The following is a 22381-nucleotide window of genomic DNA, read 5'->3' as shown; positions in this document are numbered from 1 at the left end:
TATTCAGTGGGTGTGGAAACAATATTATTTGACTGCTAATGAAAAGTCAATACAAAATTAGAATTTTACAGAGTACCATAATTACAGACCAACTTTATTCCCTTTCCTCACTTCTTTCAAGATAAGCTCAAAATTGTCAAGTCCAGAAGTGCACGGTTAAATCTAAATAGCAATTGCCTTCTGCAAAATATATTGGAAGAAATTGAATCACCTCTCTAGAAACTACTTCATGTAACAACACTAGATTATGGCTTTTCAAGTACTAAGTTCATGATTTGTTTGATAAGTTTCTAAATTGACCAAGTCACTAAGATAAATATAATCTCCATAAAATGTCTCCAAGAAAGTGACGTTGAAATTACCTTGAGTAAGCCATGTGCTCCAAGACAAGTTGAAGACGCACATATTGGTCCATAAGGTATGTTTGGCTTTGCCGGCTTCTAGAGCAAGTTCACTAGCTTCCCTAAGGAAGATGATGCCTGACACCATCAAATCCACCCTGAAACTACGAAATACATAGTTAAAAAAGAGGGAAAAATATTAGAGCCATTAACAAAGTAGAAACTTACGAAGAGCATGTTTGGTTTAGGTTTTTTTTTTTTTTTTTTAACTTAAAAGTTATTATAAAGTTTTTATGAAAATAATATATTTTAAAATTAAATTAAAACTGTTTGGTAAAATAAATTATATAAATTTTAATTTTGATTAAAATTATTATAAAGGATATTCATATTATCTTTAATCACCTAATAAATCAAAGTAGAATAAGTCTGCTTCGAGTTTATATATGATTTCAAATGTTAAATTCAAAAAAATCCACAAAGAAACATAACAACTCTCAAACTTGTATAATAGTAATAATATTATATTTTTATTGATCTAGCAAGCAATTGAACCATGATATTTTAATTCCCTAAGAAAGAAGAAAAAAAGAAAACGATGTACTTAACATTAAAATCTTTTTTGGTGAGAAAACTTTTAAATAGCACCTGAATACAGTTTTGAATTTTGGATCTTTTTTTTTCTTAATTTTTATAAGAACAAAAAAAATCTTAAATTTTGCTAATTTGTTATTGGATTTTCTTTTTTTTTTTTTCTAGTAGTCTTTGTTTTGGAGAGAAAGATAGAGGAGAGTGAGATTGCGATTTACATTGGAAAAGGATAATTTGCAAGGGAGGGAGAAGAGAGGAGATTGATTGAGCAAGAAAGTATTTCCTGAAAGGCTAATATATTTTTAAAAGAAGAGAAGAGAAAATTCATGTTTGAAGCTTTTTTTTAAGTTTTTTTTTTTTAATTTTTTCTTTAAAAAAAAGCTATTTCTCAAAAATCTTGTTTGACCTGACTTATATAAATAAACTAAAAAAAAGTTAAACTAAATAGGTACTAAGCTCCCAACATGCAAGCAGAGGCAATATTACAATTACTTGGTCAAATGAAACATTTTCAATATCTAGCCATTGTATGTCACTGCTTGGTAGCAAGAAAAGTCCTGTAAGTTCTGCATGGTTTTTTCTTTTGGCCAACTACATGGTTCACTGTCATTTCAAAAGTTTATGAAAATAAATAAATACATTTTATTTTAAATTCTATTTATCTTTCTTTCCTTTTAATTCTATTTCCCCTGTTTCTGTTAAAATTAACCAACTTATAGAAAATGGTGTGAGTCCCCTCATGGCAAAACATTATTTAATAAAGCAGAATATGAAAAATGTAGAATCCCTAATCTATTTCCAGTCACTAGTATGCTATGATGATCACTTCACTAATACTAAGATTTTTATTGCAATCCAATCCTTCCTTTCAAGTACACACCAAACAGGGAATACAATGATTTTTATCACATCCTGTCCATCATCTTTTGCACCAAACACATCCCTTAAATTATCTGAAAGTTGAGAATGAAGGTTAGAGAGAGTTCCAACTCAAACTTTTAAAAGTTATACATAAAATGGTTTACTTGGGGCAAATTGTTTCATTGTTGTCCCATGACATCCCAGCATTTAATTGTATTGATTATTGGGTCAAGAAATTACCTCTGGAGGCCAGAATTCATTCTTTTCTTCTTCGGATTCTTGTTCAGGTTTCTGCATATGCAACTAAATGAACACTTTGTTATCATACAAAATTTAATCAACTATTTGATTTATTTTTTTTTTAAAAAAAAGATAGAAAAGATTTTCTAATTGACATACCTAGTGTTAAAACCAGAATCAGATGTGGTATATCTATTCACTGATATTTTCCAAGTTTCCTCAAGAGATCAAGTACCTTCTTCCTTTTCTGCCCAGATAATGAGTAATCTGTTAGTGACACGAACATAAGGCAGGCAGGCTATCCTCAACTGCTCCATTGTTTATATGTTTTTACATTGTTAACTTACTAGAGGATAGTTAGCAATAGTTGGAAAAGTGAGAAGCGAGTCCTTTTCCAGCAAAATTAAGCAAAATTGCCTATCTCTTTTACATGGATGAAACTAAAAAGTAGAATCAATGAAGGGCCAAAAGACGTTAGTCTATCCACCTCCACTCAAAACAGTGGCTTAAACATGTTAATATTGGAAATCTAACAGAAAATTAAAGTTTCTTCACGAATTCAATGGAGCATCTAAGCTACATATATGCAATCTTATATTCCCTTCCTTTCCTTTCTTCTCTTCTCTTCTCTTTTCTTTTCTTTTCTTTTCTTTATAAAGCAATTTCTCCAACAAATCAAGAAACATAAGATAGAATGGAGTGTGAGAAATTGTCGCAGAAAGATCGAATGAGAATGATGTGAAATTAAAAGAATAAAATAAAGGTGTAGGCAAGTAAACTATAATTGGCAGAGTTTGAATTTGTAAAAAATACACCAAATTCATCATAATAGAAATGAATAAAACTCAATATATTTTATTAGAATATCAAATCCTTATCAACAATAAAAATGTAGGTGAAAGTTGCAGAGAATTAACTGACCGCTCCATTCATCAACCTCTGCAGCACTTTCATAGGTCTGAAAAGGAAATCCATATCAACGTACAAGGTCCAAGAAAAACCGATTTGGGTCCATCCACCCTTGTCCATGAAATGATCTTTTGAAATGCCCTATAGACAGTTGAAGTTGTATGAGCTTGAGACTGCTAACCAACCATTAAACTTTACACACTGATTCTGCCATTTCAGATGAAAGTGAGAAGCAAGTTTCTCACCAAGTACCTTCTAAAGCTTTTAAATTGCCTGCAAATAATCAATGATGACCAAAAAAAAAAAGTATAATTAGTTTCATTTTGTTGTTAAAAATAAGAAGCTTCTGAATTGTCGTACGTTTCAAATGGTTTCATACCTGTGACTTTCACGGTTGACTTTCGGTTTACCACAGGGCAAATTCTAATGCACGGTATGTGGGCTATCTTGGACCACTCTCGTCCTTTGTCCCTTTTGCACTTTTCCTCTAGCAATGGACAGGAAAAAATATTTAAGTTCAAAAGCGGCAGAAGCCTGTCTTTTTCAGGGAGAGATGTGAGCCTAGGGCAACCGAAGATGCTCAAATAATGAAGAGAGTTGAGGTTTTGAAAGCCTTCGGAGGATAGGCATTTCAAATTTTCGAAATTTGAAATGTCCAAATGGGTGAGAGAGGGAGGCAGCATCATTTCTATCTCGTCTGGTGGAAACGACATCATATTCGGACATCCTTCACCAGAAACATTTAAGTGTTTTAAGAGAGGTGAGTCTATGCAATCCCCATTCAAGTAGAGACTCATAATTTCTTGGTACTGAGATTGTAAGTGACGTTAGGTTGGTAGAGATACCCTCTTCTGGATGGATATCTGATCACCTGAATCATTCCATACCGTCAATTGTCGAAGAGAGGTGAGGTTGTGCATGCAATTGGGCGAGGCTCGCAAACTTTCACCGCTAACTATAAAAAGCTGTGTCAAATTGGTGGTGGGCAAAAACCCTTCCAACGAGACTAGATTTGAACATCTAGTTATTTGAATGCTCTGAAGATGGTTGAGCTTATCTAATCCTTGCGGTAAAGATCTAATACCACACAGGGTGATATACATAGATTCAAGACAAGCATTTTTATCAATTGCTTCTGCAATGGATTCGAGCTCTGGGCAGAAAGTAAGGTGAAGCTGTTTAAGCCTTATGGGTAACTTGCCACTTTCTGATAAGGAACCTAGCTTTGAGCATCTCATAAGTATAAGATGTCGAAGCCTAACAGGTAATGATAATGATATTAAAGACGAACAATACATAATTTTCAAATGCTCAAGATGAGATATGTTATTGATGTTTAATGATACTAGAGACGGACACTTTGTAATTTCCAGATGCTCAAGAAGAGATATGTTACTGATGCTAGTATTTTCTCCTTCATCCACCAAACATCGCAAACTCATGCAATCTACAATCATTAACTTTTTCAAAAGTGGGGGTAAGTTGTTCTTTGCAAAACAAACTATGTTTGGGCAGTTTTGAATATTCATCTCTGTAAAAAATGCGAGGAAATGCTTTCTTATTGTTAATGAGTCCATATTGAGACCATCTTCCCATATTCTCAAACATTCAATATTGCAAAGATTTCCAACTTAAAACAGCTCCTTCCTAGCCTCATCTGCCTCATCTGGCTCTAACAACACAAGTTGTGGACATTTAAAAATTTCCAATTTACGGACAGATCCCAACAATCCCAACTTCTTTAGCAATGAATATGTCAATGCCTTACATTTCAAGATCTCACAATGCTCTAATGTTGTTGATGTTGATACCAGCCTTTCTGTTGGAGTAGAAAACTTTACAACATTTGAAAGATCGACTTTTTTTATTGACAAAAAGTCTACATCATCTCTGAGCACCAACTCTGTACAGTCATCTATTTCTAACTCAGACAGCTTTGGAAAATCTGAAAGTGAAACCACCATTTGTGCACAGTCATGAATTTCAAGCTTCTCTAAGGAATGAAGATGATTAGGCAACGTTCCCAATAATTGAGGGCAGTCTACGATGGAAAGCCTAACGAGGCTAGGGAATTTCACAACTACCTCATCAACTAAGTCCCATTCCTTCCATCTTGGCATATTCTCAAAGTGCAAACTCTGTAACGAAGCAAATGCATTTGATTGATTCTCCCCATAGAACTCAATGCCATCCTTATTTAACTCATCCATTCCAACCATAGAAAGATTCTTCAGGGACAGTAATTTTCCAATTGATGGTAGTGATACGCAATTTTTACAACCCTTGAGAGCTAAAGATGACAAATTTTATAATGAAGAATTTATCCAAATCGGAAATTTTGTACCACCATAATCCTGAATGAAGAGCTCTTCAAGCTTTTTATGAGGTTCAAGCAAATTCAACACCTAAACCCAAGTAGAAGAAAGAGCAAGGCTACGTGTTTCAATACTTTGATCACAACTATTAATCCTCTCCTTTGGGAAACAATTGAAAATTTATTAGACAAATTCACAAGACATTAGGTAAGTTCTGAAGTATTCATTAATCCCCGACATCACTTCATCGATTGCTCTCTTAATTTTACTGCATCTTTCCATGGCTTCACTTGCTTTTTGCTTTCCTTACTCTCTCCTTCAAATGAAGCATTTCCTTACTTGATTTCAGCCTTTTGCAGTCACAGATTTCATTATTATCGAATAAATCAATCATAAATTTTGTGCTTCAAAATACTACAACAAAACAACATGATATTTCCAATTTATTTTATTTTATCAAAATTTCTTTAAATATCTTTTTTTTTTCTTTACTTGGCTAATTAATTCTTCTTCACGGATGGAACCCATACTGGAGAAAGCAAAAGGAAACGTGAAAAGAACAATTTTTGGTACAATAAAAAAGATTCTAATAGATTAATAAAAGAAAGGTAAGGTACTGGTTACAAAAAAGAACGTCAAAGGAAAGCCTTCTTTTCAAAAATTTAGACTGTCATGGGAAATATAGGTAATGGGCACTAACCAAGCCAGTGGTGGTGGGTTCATTTTTGTTTGAATTTTGATTTAACAGTAGGTCCCCTTTTGTTTTTTTCTTGGCAAATTATTATTTTATATATAACATATTTATTTAATTATTATAACAATTTATTAATTTCAATAAACATATTCTAATCAAACATAAGACAATTTTTTAAATGCTTTGTATACTATTTTATTCCCTCCTCTTTTCAACTTCTTAAACCATAAAAACCTTCTTCTAAAAGGTACAGTTGTTTAATGTAGATGATGATGAGTACAAGGGATACCTATCATACTCTTTTTGTCTCATTTTATTGGATTATATTTTTTTAATATTTTAATATTATGTTCTTTTTTTTTAACAGCTAATACTATTACTTTTTTATATTCAAAATAATTTTTCATGATTTTTTTAACTTTTTATATTAAAAACCATGGAACCTCAATTTTGTATAAACATAAAAAATTTAATATAAATACATAAAAGTTAAATAGAGATAGATAAAAATGAGAGAGATGGAGAAAAATTTTAAAGAATAATGCTACTTTATTTTGATTTCAACTATTTGACGACTATTCACATATGGTATAGAAGTAATGAACAACGGGTTTATTGGTCTTTATTTTTTGTAAAGTCAAGTGAGTAATTAATAGATTTTTTTTTCATAATTATTATTCATATTTAAAAAATATAATTTTATCAATATTTTTAAATTTATTCACACGTTAAATTTTCAATAGTGAAAATTCTTGCTGAGAAAAAAAAAATTGAAAATTCTAGGCCTTAATCTTATGGCTGACAGAAATGGCATTATGTAAGATGAGTTCATCATGCAAGTTTTACTATTTGTTGTTGGGTTGGGAAGGAGGCTGCAGAGTGGAAAGGTTGTCTTTGGCCCTTAATTAGCTTTATTCTTGTATAACTTCAATTTCATCTCCCAATGTATGCTTCTACAAAGGGAAAGAAGAAAGTTTCTAAATTATTTCTGTTAACTTTAGTTTGCATCCATCAGCTAATCCCAAACACAAGCTTCTCCAGGTGCTTTCTTGTGTTAGCATTTGGCTTCTTTCGTTCTTAACGAATGAAGCATGCAATCAATGTGTAAAATATAAAAACTTATTGGTAAAGTTATTGACTCTTGTGATGTACTGCTTGAGTATTCTTGTGGCGGCTTGAGTTGGTTCTTATATATTGGGTTCATGTACAGATAACCAGCAATCTCCCTGTGACTAAACTACCACCCAAAAGCGTAAAAATATACACAGCATAAAACCTCTAATAACAGGCCTGGTAGAATGACGCCCAAAGGGTGGAGATAAACTAATAGCCTGCTGAACCACCAAGCCATGAACATGCCAGTTCTACACACTAAAGAGTCAGCAAGGCCGTTAACTTCCCAACAGATATTACCAAAGGAGACTTCACCAATGTCAGCAATAAGTGGATCAATCTAATTGAAGGTAACACACACACTCCATGGGCAATCCTCAAACTTTTTCACCCAAGGCACAGCTACCGTCGAATCTCATTCAACCACCAGCACCTTTTTCTCTTTCCAATATGTCCTAGAGAATATTTCCAAAGCAAATATAGTATTATATTTCAGCAACATTGGTCTAGCACACCAATTTGGCCAGAAAACAAAGCTAGAATAGAGCCAGAGGAATCTCTTAACACTCAACCGCAGCCAGCAGGTCCACGGAGATGTTACTGGAAGGAAGGGGAGCAAGCCACAGAATCCTAGTCCGAGAACAAGATGCCATCAGCCAAAGCTCTACGCCAATGCAGAGAACAAAGCTTACAAAGAAAAATAATCTCGTCCACCCACCTCCGTTTCTCATTAAAGCCAGCGTCATATCTTACTAGCCATGGAGAAGCAGCAGAATAGGAAGTAAACCACCAGAGTAATCCAGAAAAGGCTCAAACGCATTGCAACAGGAATCTGATGCAAAGGGGATGAGACCAAAATAGCATCATCGGAGAAAGTAACTTGCACCAGGACTGCAAGAAAATTGACATAAATATAGAACATAATTGCAATCCTCCTCAACCTCTTGACACAAGGGTCCCAAGCAGTGCTTAGGTGAAAGAGGCGTGCCTGAGTATCTGAACCTGCCATCACTAAAATATTCTTGTGGTTACATTTTAGACATGACTCTTCCTGAACTTATGCAATTACATTACATAGGAAAATATGAGAGACCTGAGTAACATAAGAAAAAAAGGGAAAGTAGCAGCAAAAAACATACAAACGATCCCTACATTTTCAATCTACTTCCCAAGAAAGGTCAATAACTTCTTATCATGCTGCATTTTCAAGTATTAAAATTAAATTTAATTAACAGTTATGTATAGAAAGGGAACTGAAGTCAGGTGTTGCCCACCTTCCCAATTGAGAGATCTCAGGTTCTGCAAATATGTGGTGATTTTACTATTGGCACTCATTTCCCTTTCTCAGGAGCTATAAACAAAAAGCAAAAAAATCAAATATTTTCAGACATTCGATGACAATAATAATAAGTATATCTAAAGTATACTTCACTTTTCCAAGAATTCCCCATTATGCTATCTCATTATTTATTGTATATGGTCAGACACAGTTAGAACTAATACATTTTTGAAAGTCAGATGAGTTCTAAAATTCTGCTGACATCAACTAGATGCAAGTAAATATACTTGGAGATATACTTTAGAAATAAGTCAAATATGTGTGAACTATTATATGAAACGATGAAGTAAAAATCATAAAGCAAAGCCAAAATCTCACCAGGAGGCTAAATTGAATTTATGTGTTTGGATCCTAGAGACTAGCTCCCTGATTGCATACCCATTACCTTGTTGGGACACATCACCTGAATACAAGAAAGTATCCTTTAGCAAACAGTGATAAACTTTATTGATATACCAATTAGCATCCCCACTCTCACCCCCATTCTCATTTCCCCTAAAAGAATGTATATGAAAAATAATGCAGTGAAAGTAGGTACAAGTGGCCTAAAGACTTCATCAGCTTTTTATTTCCCCTGAATTAGTGCTGTAGAAAACTCCATGGTAGTGCCAGATCAATAATTTGTCACAACAATCCATTCTGCTTTAATCTTGGCTCAGTAGCTGTTGCACAACCCATCGATTGCTTCATAAAGTGATGGATAACGAGTAGCCTGTTAGAAAAAAATTGCCACAGTTATGACTTTAATAATCACCATAATCCACAATAACAAAAATCCCAACAATGGCAGCCTGGTCGCAAATCACTATGCTTTCATGAATTTTGTATGGTGACTTGACAAGTTATCATGCCCACATCCGTTATCCATGCTCATGGCATTTCTTTTACAATAAAATATCAGGTTGAAAGAATGCATAGGTCCAAATTCCCAATATTAATGAAGGAACATAAAATACCAAGAAGAAAAAACAGAATAACTATTAATATAAAAAATTGACACTAACACTAGTAGGAAACTTGACATTCAGCTTCTTTGGTTGTGGCACCTGGTCAAACAATGTGGCCTCAGGGGTAAGACCACGACATCATGTTGACATTCTAGTCAAAAAACAATAAAATAACTTAGCTATTCCCAACCATTCATGAGACTTACGTGGGACTAAGGATGAGGCACCAACAGAGGTAAAACATTTTTAGAACATCTTGCATCAAAACTACCGTCTACCATTGCAACGCTCCTTTTTGGCACAGGGATGACACAGACAAGCACCTTCTGAAAAGCCAAAGAACATTACTGATTATACAAAATGAAGGCATGCACTATACATATCCAATAAAAGGAAAAAGGTGTTTTGATCTGCAGAAGTTTTAAGCATTGCCACAGCCAAGTGACAGAGAAGTTAGATCGCTATCAGCGAAACAAGAAGATTTAAGGCCTGCTCATGCATTATGGCTTAACATCCATCAGATGATAGCCATAAAAATTCAGTTTATTTCCTGTATTGAAATTTGTTGGATCTCTTTATTTGCCAAAGAAGAAGATAAAAGAGAAAGGACGAAGAGTAGGAAAAAGAGATTAACATTTAGCTTGAATCTATTATACATCTCATAATCTCAATTCAAAAGCGCAAGAAAATTAATCCTTCTGAAGTCCAATACCATAGTATACAAACTTTATATAGCATAATCATGAAAAAGAAAAAGAAAACTGAAAGCTCAACTAGTTTATGGCACATTACAAAGTCTATCTATGAAAATTTGTTAAGGGATTAGTGTGAATCTATTAGCGATGATACTACTGATGAATTTGAAGAAGTTTCTTTGCAAAGAGAAATGATAAATGAAGAGCAAATTTTTTAATAAGTTATTCTTACCCAACTGATTCATAGTGTTAGAAAAGAAAATCTTGACTGTCAATGACATTGATTGCTCTTTAGGTGATGACATGTTGCAATGATGTATGTTAGCAGTGGTGCTGCCGCTAGTGACACTTTTTGCCTCTAGTGATACTTTTTTGCGTCATTTGGAGGGATTGAAGACTCACTGGGATTGACATAGAGAGATTAGTGTTGAAGGCTGAAGAAGCAACATGCAGGGCATGGTAATATGTAATATTAGAAGCCAAAAAAGTTTGGCATAAAGAGCCATGAAAGCTGTTACATAAGCTCTTTGCATCTCTGTGTGCCAAGTTGTACAACAGTTCTGGTGTGAAAAAATAATTCTACGCATTACTTGAGAACTGCAATGTACTTTCAATCAGGGTTCATCTACTTAAACCTATTGTGAATGAGGGTCACACTATTGAGAATGAAGATGAGTAACTAATAGATATGCAAAAGGTTATTTATCATAAGGGCTGTCCATTGGTGAGGGACATTATCTTAAGGTAGTCTAATAAAAGCTCACCTCTGCTTTGAATTGATTATACAGTCAATAGATTACAACTGGAGGTTAAATTTCATTGTTGTTGCTTCCTATGGATGCTCAGATTTCTGCATGTACACACTAGACTAAAACTTGGTTAGCATAAAAACTTTAATTAATTATTATCAAAGTGTAAAAAGAACAGGAGGATTTTCCAATTGACATACCATATATCTACAAGTATGGTAGTTTCTCTGATTCTTGCCGTTTTTCCCTTCTGTGGCTAATAAGTAATATCCAGTGGTGTGGAAACAATATTATGTGACTGCTAGAGGAAATTCAATACAATAATAGAACTATGCATGCATATATCATTTAGAAGAAGGGATTGTTTCTATTGGTGAGGCATATTATCTTAATATAGTCCAATATATAAAAGCTCACCTCTGCATTGCATTGATTTTATGGCCAATAGATTAGAACTGGAGGCTGAATTCATCCTTGCTGTTTCCTAATCATGTTCAGACTTCTGTATGTACAAGTAAATCAACACTTGGTGATCATACAAGTTTTAATTAATTGTTCAAAGAGGAAAAGGAGAGAGGATTTTCCCATTGACATACCTAGGATTGAATTTACAAGCATGGTATATTCTGCTTTTTTCGCTCTTTTTCTATGAAAAACAACAAGTTTTCACTGTTCCTCTTGTGGCTTATAAGTAATCTGTTATTAATACAGGAGATATCTCTAATCACTTCATCTTTTATCCCTTTTTATAGATTAAGGCAATTAAGTATACAAACCTTTGAGCAAGGAGATGCTCTGAAAACCCTTGCAGTGCTGGTGTTCCAAATTTAGGAACTTCTTGGTGATAAGGAAAGTTTGAAAGGTGGCCGGCTGCATCGTTAGCACCACCAATGGGAAGTTGTCCACGACAGATTCGTATGCGCTCTCCCCAATGTAATAATGGTATACAGATTTTAGCAGCAGAGATTCGAAGTAACATTCAATTGGTGGGGATACACTCCTCTGAAATGGAAAATCTAATAAAAAATTAGAATTTTATGGATGTAATTTTTCCTTTCCCCTCCATTCTCTACAAACTCAGAAAGCAAAGGACTAAATAAATGAACATTAAAATACTAAAAGAACAGAAAGTAGTTCACTATCCAACATACTCAAGGAAAGCATAATTCGTGTGGTTTAAAGTAATCACGTACAAAGAAAATTGATAATATGGAAAAGGAGAAAGAGACTTAAATTTTCTTTAACAAAATGGCAATCTCCTGAAATCAAAACAAATATGCTTCTGTATGAACGAATATATAACTTACCAAAAAATAAAACACAATTTTGTCCATGAAACTGCGTATATATTCTAACAATCACTTTTCAATTCTTCAATGTACATGACATACAAAAGTAGAAAAAAATCAACTCACCTTTCATCCTTGAACTTTTTAATCAGTTTCATAAGCCAAAATGATGAATCAACAAATTCACACCAAGAGGTGTTTAGACCTGAAGTTAGAGGAGCACAAGTGTTTTAATGGTTAAATGTTGTGGATTGATGAGCATGCTATGCTTAAGTGCAAGTGAAATGGAAAAAGAAAATGAGAAGCTTGTACCTGACCTTTGAATAGAGCTATATATACAAACTGCACTTTGTAGCTTTCAAGCCTCCAATGTGGCTGTAAATTAATTATATATCATCAATAACATATCAGACTTACTATTATCTTATATATCTAACAAAAATTAAATGAATAAATAATCAGAATTCAATTATCTGGCCTATCTTTCAAATGGTTTAATACCTTTTGACTTTCAATTTCTAAATTTCAACTTCTTTGGGATAATTTTGTTCATTATTGTTTTCAACATGAGGTATGTCCTTTATCCCTTTTGCACCATTCTTCTAGAAAAGGACAATCATCAATCTGAAAATGGCAAAGTGCGAGAAGCATGTCTTTTTCTGGAAGAGATGTGGGCTTAGAGCAATCAGTGATCTCGAAAGACCAAAGAGACGTGAGGTTTTGAAAGCCATTCGAGGATAGAAATTTCAGGTTGTCGAAATCACTTATGTTGATATCGCAGAGAGGGGGAGGCAGCATCATTCCTATCGCCTCTTGTGGAAACAACACCATATCTGGACATTCTTCACCATTAATGGACAGTTTTTTGAGAAAGCTGAGTCTATGCAATCCCTATTAAAGTAGTGACCTACAAATATTGGGTGATGTGATGTCAAGTGATGTTAGGTCGGTAGGGAAATCCTCTTTTGGAAAAGATATGTCAGCTGAACAGCCAACAACCGTAACTGGCTTAAGAGAGGTGAAGTTGTGCTAGTATCTTCTTCTTCATCCACCAAACACTGTAAATTCTTGCCATCTTCATTTCTCAATCTTCTTCAAGTCAGAAGCAGGTTATTCGTTAAAACAGAAACCATGCTTGGGCATTGGCAATCTGTATATCTGCAAGGAACATGACCAAAGCAAGACCTTTGGTAGCCTCCATCCATTCCTTCAATGCAAAGAGATTCCAACAGTGGTAATTTTCCAATTGCAGGTATGATCTGCAATTTTACAATTCATGATATTCAAGGACAATAAATTCTGTAATGAAGAATCTACCATCCAAGTTGGAAATTTGGTAGTCCCATAATTATTATGGTGAGCTATTTTAGCTCTTTATGATGACCAAAAAAGTTCTCTTGGCTTTAGTGGGAGCTCACATTACTTGTCTAAGGCTACCCAAGGAGAAGCAGCCGAAGGCAGAAGCAAAAACCTTAGTTTTTGCTGTTATAAATTTTGAAGAGTTTGTACCAGGGATAAATGAAATGTTATCCTTGGTTTCTGCTGGATAAAAAAAAACTTAAGGATATGCATCCTAAACTCTCCATGAAGAGACCAAAGTTTGCCGGAAAAACAAAGAGGGAAAACAAAACTCAAAAAATACCAGAACTTCAGCTCTTCATACATCACTTTTCATTAAGAGAATACATATTTATATAATCAAGACACTGAACAAAAGCATCTTCAACTGCTCACACTATTTGACACATTGCTTCTAAAAATAAACTAAACATAAAATATTTCAACTAATGCTGCATAAACTGTCATTATAAGGCATGGTGACAGATTCAAAAAGCCAAATATAACTAAGAAAAACAAACTAGCAAGTGCACAAATGACCAAAGAAATAATCAAACATTTGGTGAGCAAAAAGTAACTGACCCTGACTCCAACCAAGCTGGTTTCCAAATGTGTAGAAACTAATCCCCTGTGGCAGCAATGCAGCAAAGACAGCCATAATTCAACGAGTTCAACACCACTTCTTCAACTTCTTTATTTCTTGCATTGTTATCAAAAGTTGCAATCCACTTCCAACTCATTGAGGCCTGGGCATCAATCAAGTTAGCTTCCCATGCATCTTGAGCTTTAACAACAATCTCCGAGCCTGAAATAGAAATCTCACCCTTAAGATTCCACAAATTCTTCATCTCTCATATCTGATATCCACCACCTTCACCCAAAACAAAATTAGACAGTTTTTAAAGATTGGTTAGTCCACCAATTCCAAAGGGCATTGCTTTCACTGAATTTGTATGACTAATGTCAAGATGATGCAATTTGACTAGAATTTCTATTTTTCAGGGTAACTTTTCTAACTCGTGACATCACTTTAATTGCAAGGTGTCTAAATTACAAAGGGTGCATATGAAGTCAGGTAAAGTTTTGTTTTTCACTGGTATGCGACGATTTCTATTTGCAATCCTATCCAACTTTTTAAGTGCACATCAAACACATCCCTAAGTACCTAGATTATCTGAAAGTTGAGAATGAAGGTTAGAGAGAGTTCCAACTCAAACTTTTAAAAGTTATACATCAAATGGTTTACTTAGGAAGGATTTTCTCATTGTTGCCTAATGGCATGCCACCATTTAATTGTATTGATTATTAGGTCAACAAATTACCTTTGAAGGCCAGAATTCATTCTTCCCTTATTCAGATTCTTGTTCAGGTTTCTACCTGTACAATTAAATGAACACTTCGTTATCATTCAAAATTTAATCAACTATTTGAATGGGATGTGGTATATCTATTCACTGAATTTTTTCCAAGTTTGCTTGTGAGATCTAATACCTATTTCCTTTTCTGCCCAGATAATGAGTAATCTGTTATTCACACGAGCATAAGACATGCAGAAAATTAAAGTCTGTTAACGAATTAAATGGAGCATCTAACCTACATATATCCAATCTTATATTCCTTTCCTCTGTTTTCTTTTCTTTTCTTTATAAAGCAGTTCCTCCAAAAAATTAAGAAAAGTAAGATAGATTGGAGTATGAGAAATTGTCACACAAAGATCAAATGAGAATGATGTGAAATTAAAAGAATAAAGTGAAGGATGTCCTCCAGGTATAGGCAAGTAAAATAGAATTGGCAGACTTTGAATTCGTAAAAAATACACCAAATTCATCATAATAGAAATGAAGAAAACTCAATAGTATTCTATTAGAATATCAAATCGTTATCAAATCCTAAAAATGTAGATGAGAGTTGCAGAGAATTAACTGACCACTCCATTCATCAGCCTCTACAGCATTTTCATAGGTCTGAAAACAAAAAAAAAAAACAAAATCAACGATGAAGTTGAAGAAAAACCAGTTGGGTCCTGTAGACTGTTGTTGTATGTGCATGAGTCTACTAACCAACAATTAATTACACACTGATTCTGCCATTTAGATGAAAAAGTGAGAAGCCCAGTCTCCCACCAAGTTTCCTTCTAAAGCTTTTGAATTGCCTGCAAATAATCAGTAATGAAAAGAAATATTATTATTAGTTTCATTTTGTTGTTAAAAATGAGCAGCTTCTAAATTGCCTTACGTTTCAAATGGTTTCATACCTGTGATTTTCACAGTCAACTTTCAATTCAACTCCTTTGGGTGTCAAACTCAATCAAAGAATCAGAGATAATGACTTTCAACACAAGGTACGTAGGCTATCTTGGACCACTCTCGTCCTTTGTTCCTTTCGCATTCTTCCTCTAGCAATGGACAATCAATAATTAATAACATCAAAAGCGAGTGAAGCCTGTCTTTTTCAGGAAGAGATGTGAGCTTAGGGCAACAGATGATGCGCAAATGATGAAGAGAGCTGAGGTTTTGAAAGCCTTTGGAGGATAGGCATTTCAAATTTTCGAAATTTACAATGCTCAAATCGGTGAGAGAGGAAGGTAGCATCATTCCTATCTGCTCTGGTGGAAACGCCACCATATTCGGACATCCTCTACCAGTAATGGTAAGTGTTTTAAGAGAGGTGAGTCTATGCAATCCCCATTCAAGTCGAGACTCATAATTTCTGGGCATTGAGATGGAAAGTGACGTTAGGTTGGTAGAGATACCCTCTTCTGGAATGGATATCTGATCACCTGAATCATTCTCAACCTGCAATTGTCGAAGAGAGGTGAGGTTGTGCATGCAATTCGGCAGGGCTCGCAAATTTTTACAGTTAGAGATCCAAAGGTTAGTCAAATTGGTGGTGGGCAAAAACCCTTCCAACGAGACTAGATTTGAACATCGAGTTATTTGAATACTCTGAAGATGGTTGAGCTTGTCGAATCCTTGCGGTAAAGATTTAATACCACACCCCCAGATATAAAAAAATTCAAGACAACCGTTTTCGTCAATTGCTTCTGCAATGGATTCGAGCTCTGGGCAGACAAAAAGGTTAAGATATTTAAGCCCTATGGGTAACTTGCCACTTTCTGATAAGGAAGCTAGCTTTTAGCAACTCGAAAGTGCAAGATGTCGAAGCCTAACGGGTAATGATAATGATATTAGAGATGGACATTCACGAATATACAAAAACTCAAGAGGAGATATGTTAGTGATGCTTATATTTTCTCCTTCATCCACCAAACATCGCAAATTGTCGCAATTTACCATCACTAACTTCTTCAAAAGCGGGGGTAAGTTGTTCTTTGCAAAACAAACTATGTTTGGGCAGTTTTGAATACTCATCTCTGTAAGAAATGGGAGAAAATGCTTTCTTATTCTCAAAGATTCCATATGGAGACCAATTTGCATTATTTCCAAAGATTCAATATTCCAAAGATTCCCAACTTGAAACAGCTCCTCTTCTGCCTCCTCTACCTCATCTGGCTCTAACAACACAAGTTGTGGACATTTATAAATTTCCAATTTACGGGCAGATCCCAACAGTCCCAACTTCTTTAGCGATAAATATGTCAATCCCTCACAACTGTCAATCTTACAATGCTCCAATGTTGTTGATGTTGACACCAGCCTTTCTGTTGCAGTAGAAAACTTTACGACACTTGAAAGATTGACTTCTTTTATTGAGAGAAAGTCTGCATCATCTCTGAGCACCAACTCTGCACATGCATCTATTACTAATTCAGACAGCTTTGGAAGGTCTGAAAGTGAAACCACCATTTGTGCACAGTCACGAATTTCAAGCTTCTCCAAGGAACGAAGATGGTTAGGCAACCTTCCCAACAATTGAGGGCAGTTTTTGATGGAAAGCTCGATGAGGCTAGGGAATTTCTCAACTTGCTCATCAACTAAGTCCCATTCCTTCCATCGTGGCATATTCTCAAAGCTCAAACTCTGTAACAAAGCAAATGCATTTGAGTGATTCTCCCCATAGAACTCAATGCCAACCTTTTTTAACTCATCCATTCCAGCAATAGAAAGATTCTTCAACAACGGTAATTTTCCAATTGATGGTAGTGATACGCAATTTTTACAGCCCTTGAGAACCAAAGACGACAAATTTTGTAATGAAGAATTCATCCAAATCGGAAATTTTAGACCACCATAATCCTGAATGAAGAGCTCTTCAAGCTTTTTATGAGGTTCAAGCAAATTCAAGACCTCTTCTTCAACTTCTTTATTTCTATTATTATCAAATTCTCTACTCCACTTTAGTTCTAATGTGCCAAGGCCAGACTTATATATTAACTTAGCCTCCCATGCATCTTGAGCATTAACAATGTTCTCTAACCCTGAGATACAAAGCTTACCCTTCAGATTTAACAAATTCTTCATCTCTTGTATATGATGTCCATCACCTTTGCCCAAAACAAAATCAGATAGTCTTCGAAGATTGGTTAAGTTACCAATTCCAAACGGCATCCCTTTCATTGAAGGTGTATAAGTGATGTCGAGAACACGCAAATTGACTAGAATTGGTAAATTTGAGGGTAGATTTTGAAGAGATCTACACCCATATAATAGTAAAGTTTCTAAATTATAAAGGGCGCAAATTGAATCAGGCAAACTTTCGATTGTAGTATGAGAAAAGTCCAAGTAGCGCAAATGTATTAAGTTTTGAAAAAAATTTGGTAACTCAATGATGCGATACCCTTTTAAAGAAAGAACTCTTAAGTACCGAAGTTTGGGCAGCAAATCAACGAGGACATTGTTACTTAGATAAGAATTACCTTCAGGTGCCGACGACGATCCAGACAACTGTAGAAAGGTTCGTAAATGCTTTGTTTGATTGAAGGCTTCAAACTTTTTCATTCAATCAAACCAACCACGAACATAAGATGAATGTCGAGTACCTTCCAAAAATCTCAACTGTTTATCATCCTCCAATTTGGAGCATATATCCCCTGCAACCGATTGAGCCAGATCATTGACAAGATCATGCATTACGAATCGAGACTTGTTCCTAGTAGATGTTTGAAAAAATGACCTTGAGACTAGATCTCGAAAATATTGACTACCTAGAACTTCGAGTTGAGTTCCAGGGCTTGTTGGTTGTAGAAAACCTTCTGCTTTCCATAACAAGATTATCTCCTCCTCCCCGAATTCATAATCCTTATGGAGTATAGAGCAATATGCGAAGCATCGCTTCAAATGTGAAGGAAGATGATGATAGCTCAATCGTAAAGCAGGAATTATGCTACATTTCTCTTCTGGTATGCCCCATATCTCGCTCTCTGATATACCTTTCCATGCCTCATAGTCCAGTCTAGTGCGTAGTAAACCACCGATGGCTTTAGCTGCCAAAGGTAAGCCGTTGCACTTTTTCACTATAATTTCCCCAACTTCTTTTAATTCAGGATGCCCACTAAAATCATTTGCTCTTAATGCATGCTGAGAAAATACAGATAGACAATCCTCCTCTGATAACTGTTGTAGCGGGTAAGCTTCAACAGTGCCCATAATAGAAGAAACATTGTGACTCCGTGTTGTAATGAGAATTTTGGTTCCAACTCCGAATGGAGAGAGTAGGTTGGTCAGCTCCAGATAATTCTCGTTCCAGATATCATCCAAGACAAGCAAAAACTTTTTCCCAGCCAGCTTCTCCTTCAACTTGACTTGAAGCGAATTGAAATCACTAACATTGGTACAAGAATCAGGAGCAATTGATTGTAGAATTGTCTTCGTTATCATAACAGCATCAAAATCATCAGAAACGCATACCCACGCCTTGTCATGGAAAGAATTTTGTATACTAGTATCATTGTAGACAAGTTGTGCAAGAGTTGTCTTGCCAATTCCTCCCATGCCAATGATGGGAATCACAGAAGCTTTATTGTCGCTACCGTCATTGCTCAAAAGCAATTCAAGTAATGCTGCTTTTTCTTCTTGCCTACCGTACACCTCAGTTTCATCCACCAAAGAAGTAGGCTGAAGCCTTTGTATCATTCTATCGGACCTTGATCCCTCATTAATGCCTCGCAATTCCAATTGAGTTCTTTTTGTGGCCAAATCATTTATTCTAGCACTGATCTCTTTAATCTTGGACACCATCTTCTTATTAAACATGAAAGTTTTTGGAGAGAAACGAGTAGGAATGATCTTTTGTACCTTATTTTTGATGCCTTGAGGTTCCTCAAAGGATGTCAGCTTGCGCCTCGAAGCTTCAGTGGCAAACTCGTCCAAAATGTCATCGACATCGTAAGCCAAGTCTTGAAGATCGGCCAACCAGTTCTTCACATACTGATCCTTCATCTGCTTCCCCTCGGCATCATCAAGCACGGCACGGATATCCCGCAGCATCTTTTCCCACTTGTTGAGCTCCTTGCGGATCTGCTTTTCAGTGACAAAGTTGAGGAAATCAGAAGAGGATAACTTGCCAAACAACCCATCAAAGAAAGCTGTGAGAGCAGCCTCCCCAACAACAGACATGATTGTTTTGCTCAGGAAAGAAAGAGAGAAATCAAAAATGGAGATTGAAGTGCGTATGTGGAAAAGAGATGTATTTTGCTGTGTGAAAGTTAAAGGAGTTTGTGAGGGTAGCTTAACAATTGAGTAAGGTATTGACTTGGAGTCGTCGAATTCTCATTCGAAGAAAGACCCCATGTAGTTTCTTAGAGGCCACCGGTAGTGATGGAAAAAGACGAGGAAAAAACTATCAATGAGTCACCCAAAGCAAATTCTACTCTCAATAAAGCAGTCATCGACCTTCACAAGATTCTTCTTCCTTTGGGTGATAAAAAATGGGGAATAGATGGCCTATACTACGATGCTTAGGTCGTGCGATTCATGTGTTAACTTTTTCATAGTGACCAGGCATCAACGGCATTGACAGGTTATGAATAGCAATAATTTGGGTATTGGACTGTTTAGGGTACAGTAGGTCAGTGCAGCCATGTTCGTGTTTTAACTCATATTCTTCTTCTGCATGCATGAGCGAAATGGATTTTGCTGCATGTTTGCATGGTTTTAGTTGCTTCTTCTTTCCTTACTCTCTCCTTCAAATGAAGCATTTTCTTACTTAATTTGAGCCTTTTGCATTGACATTATCAAATAAATCAATCAAAGCTTATTTAATTATTGGTCTTTCTCAATTTTGTACTTCAAAAATTTTCAACAAAACAAAATTATATTTGTAATTTATTTTGTTTTATCAAAATTTTTTTAAATATCTTTTTTTTTTCCTTTACTTGGCTAATTAATTCTTCTTCTTGGATGGAACCCACACGGTTTTGAAGAAAGCAAAAGGAAACGTCAAAAGAAGTATTTTTGGTGCAATAAAAATGTAATACTCCTCACAAAGTATTTATTATAAAAAAAATTAAAATTATTAAGTTATAGTTTTATAAAGATAATAAGTAAATATTATTTTAGTATTTTATTTATTTACAATTATGACCTTGGGTGTCTTAATAATTAGAAAATAGAAGAAGGGGTCTTTAAGTAAAAGAAGAAGTTTAATTAAGTCAGTTTTATTATTACATTTAAGTTAGTGAGATTAAGGGTCAATTTATTTATTCCATTTAAGTTAGTGGGGTTAGGTAGTTTATAAGTTTTAAAAGAACAAATAACAACTTACGTTAGTTCATTCATCAAATTCAAACAACAGACAATCAGAAAAGCTTAATATCAGAGAAGAAGAAAGACAGAGGGAAGGGAAATAGATTGCTGATTAAGGTATGTTTGGAATTATATTTTCATAGTTTGGATACAAAAACCCTAAATTAGATATATTTTCTTATCTTTTATTTAAATCTGACACTTTTTCGATGACTTTCCAGTAGCATGATAGGTACCAATGGAAAGGTCTTGAAAAGATCTTTCCAATGGTTTTTGTAGCATCTTGTTTGGCCTTGTGGTTAGGAAGATATGAATTTTTGAAGTTAATTAAAAATCTGATTTTCAACAATTTTGACAACCCGACTTTGGGTCACCGGAACTCCATATTCCGGCGACGTTTTTGGTCTTTTCTTTGAGGGCTTTTGAAGTATAAAATTAGGCGTTTAATTTGGCGTCAATGTCTTAGTTAGAGGCTTCCTGTGTTAAGAGAATTAAAGCCTCAAAATAGGCTTGTTGATACTGGAACCCATAAATTTGGATATTTCTGTGATGATTTCTTGAATTTTGGCTTTCGAAACTTAAGAATCTTGTGGTCTTTTTAATCGAAACAAATTTTGGTCTTGTATTATGATATGAACACTTCAAATTGGTGTTGATTTCATCACTGGAAATAATTCGGGTTAAAAGTTATGAGAGCTTGAAGTAAGCCAAATGGCCATCCAGATTCTGAAAATTCCAGAAAACAGAAAATTTCTTTTTTTCAAATTTGTTTTAAAATTTGATTTTAATTAATATGTGATAAATTCTATTGTAAATTTCATAAATATTGGATATGTGATTTCTACTGTATTTTTATGTCAAGAAGTATGTATCTTTATATTTTATAAATTTATTTCTTAAATTAGTAGATTTTATTAAAATATCAAAATTAATGAAATTAATTATAAATATGATTTTTACAAGTGAAATTAGTATTATTTCTCTATCTGAAATTAAAATCCTTACTGATTTTATGATTTAAGTTTAATTCTCAACCTTATTGGAAATTTTGTTTAATTCAAAAATATAAATAATAATAATATATTACCTTATTAACCAAAAATGTTCATAAATTGTAATAGGAGTCGCTACACACCCTAAGTGCTTAGGATGGTCAACGAAAAGTCGTCTTGTAGGATCTGTTTACAAATTTAGTTCTTATTTTTATGTTTCTCGAAATATTAGGCTACTAAGAGGATTTTCGGATTTACTACTTGAAATTGAAATTAACGAGATCAGGTAAGTGACTGATATCCCTTTGGTGTTTTCACACCCTAA

The 22381-nt window shown here is 34.6% G+C and overlaps 1 long non-coding RNA gene and 2 pseudogenes across 16 annotated transcripts; all 3 read right to left on the bottom strand.

Moving 5' to 3' along the window:
* Window positions 1-3183: 3183 nt before the first annotated feature.
* On the bottom strand, window positions 3184-5248 carry LOC148761648 (putative disease resistance protein At3g14460; annotated as a pseudogene).
* Window positions 5249-7092: 1844 nt separating this feature from the next.
* On the bottom strand, window positions 7093-12300 carry LOC18594447 (uncharacterized). Of its 15 annotated transcripts, XR_016027459.1 has the most exons (12): window positions 12210-12300; window positions 11571-11796; window positions 11212-11296; window positions 10995-11050; window positions 10810-10913; window positions 10278-10446; window positions 9557-9676; window positions 9408-9449; window positions 8942-9115; window positions 8722-8806; window positions 8339-8415; window positions 7093-8075 (listed from the first exon to the last, which is right to left on the bottom strand). It is a non-coding gene; the product is annotated as an uncharacterized LOC18594447 (long non-coding RNA). The 15 variants fall into 15 exon arrangements; XR_016027454.1 differs by lacking the exon at window positions 9408-9449; XR_016027465.1 differs by lacking the exon at window positions 9408-9449 and having other exon boundaries at window positions 7093-8066.
* An 873-nt stretch (window positions 12301-13173) lies between these two features.
* LOC148761647 (putative disease resistance RPP13-like protein 1) lies at window positions 13174-20093 on the bottom strand (annotated as a pseudogene). Its single transcript, XR_016027453.1, has 5 exons — window positions 15676-20093; window positions 15482-15573; window positions 15349-15385; window positions 14004-14292; window positions 13174-13342 (listed from the first exon to the last, which is right to left on the bottom strand). The product of XR_016027453.1 is annotated as a putative disease resistance RPP13-like protein 1 (transcript).
* Window positions 20094-22381: the final 2288 nt, after the last annotated feature.

The sequence above is a fragment of the Theobroma cacao genome, chromosome 7, assembly GCF_053813885.1.
Source record: "Theobroma cacao isolate CCN51 chromosome 7, ASM5381388v1, whole genome shotgun sequence".
In the NCBI taxonomy this organism is placed as follows: Eukaryota; Viridiplantae; Streptophyta; class Magnoliopsida; order Malvales; family Malvaceae; genus Theobroma; species Theobroma cacao.
The sequence above is the reverse complement of the archived record's forward strand: the minus strand, read 5'-3'. Positions and strand labels throughout refer to the sequence as shown.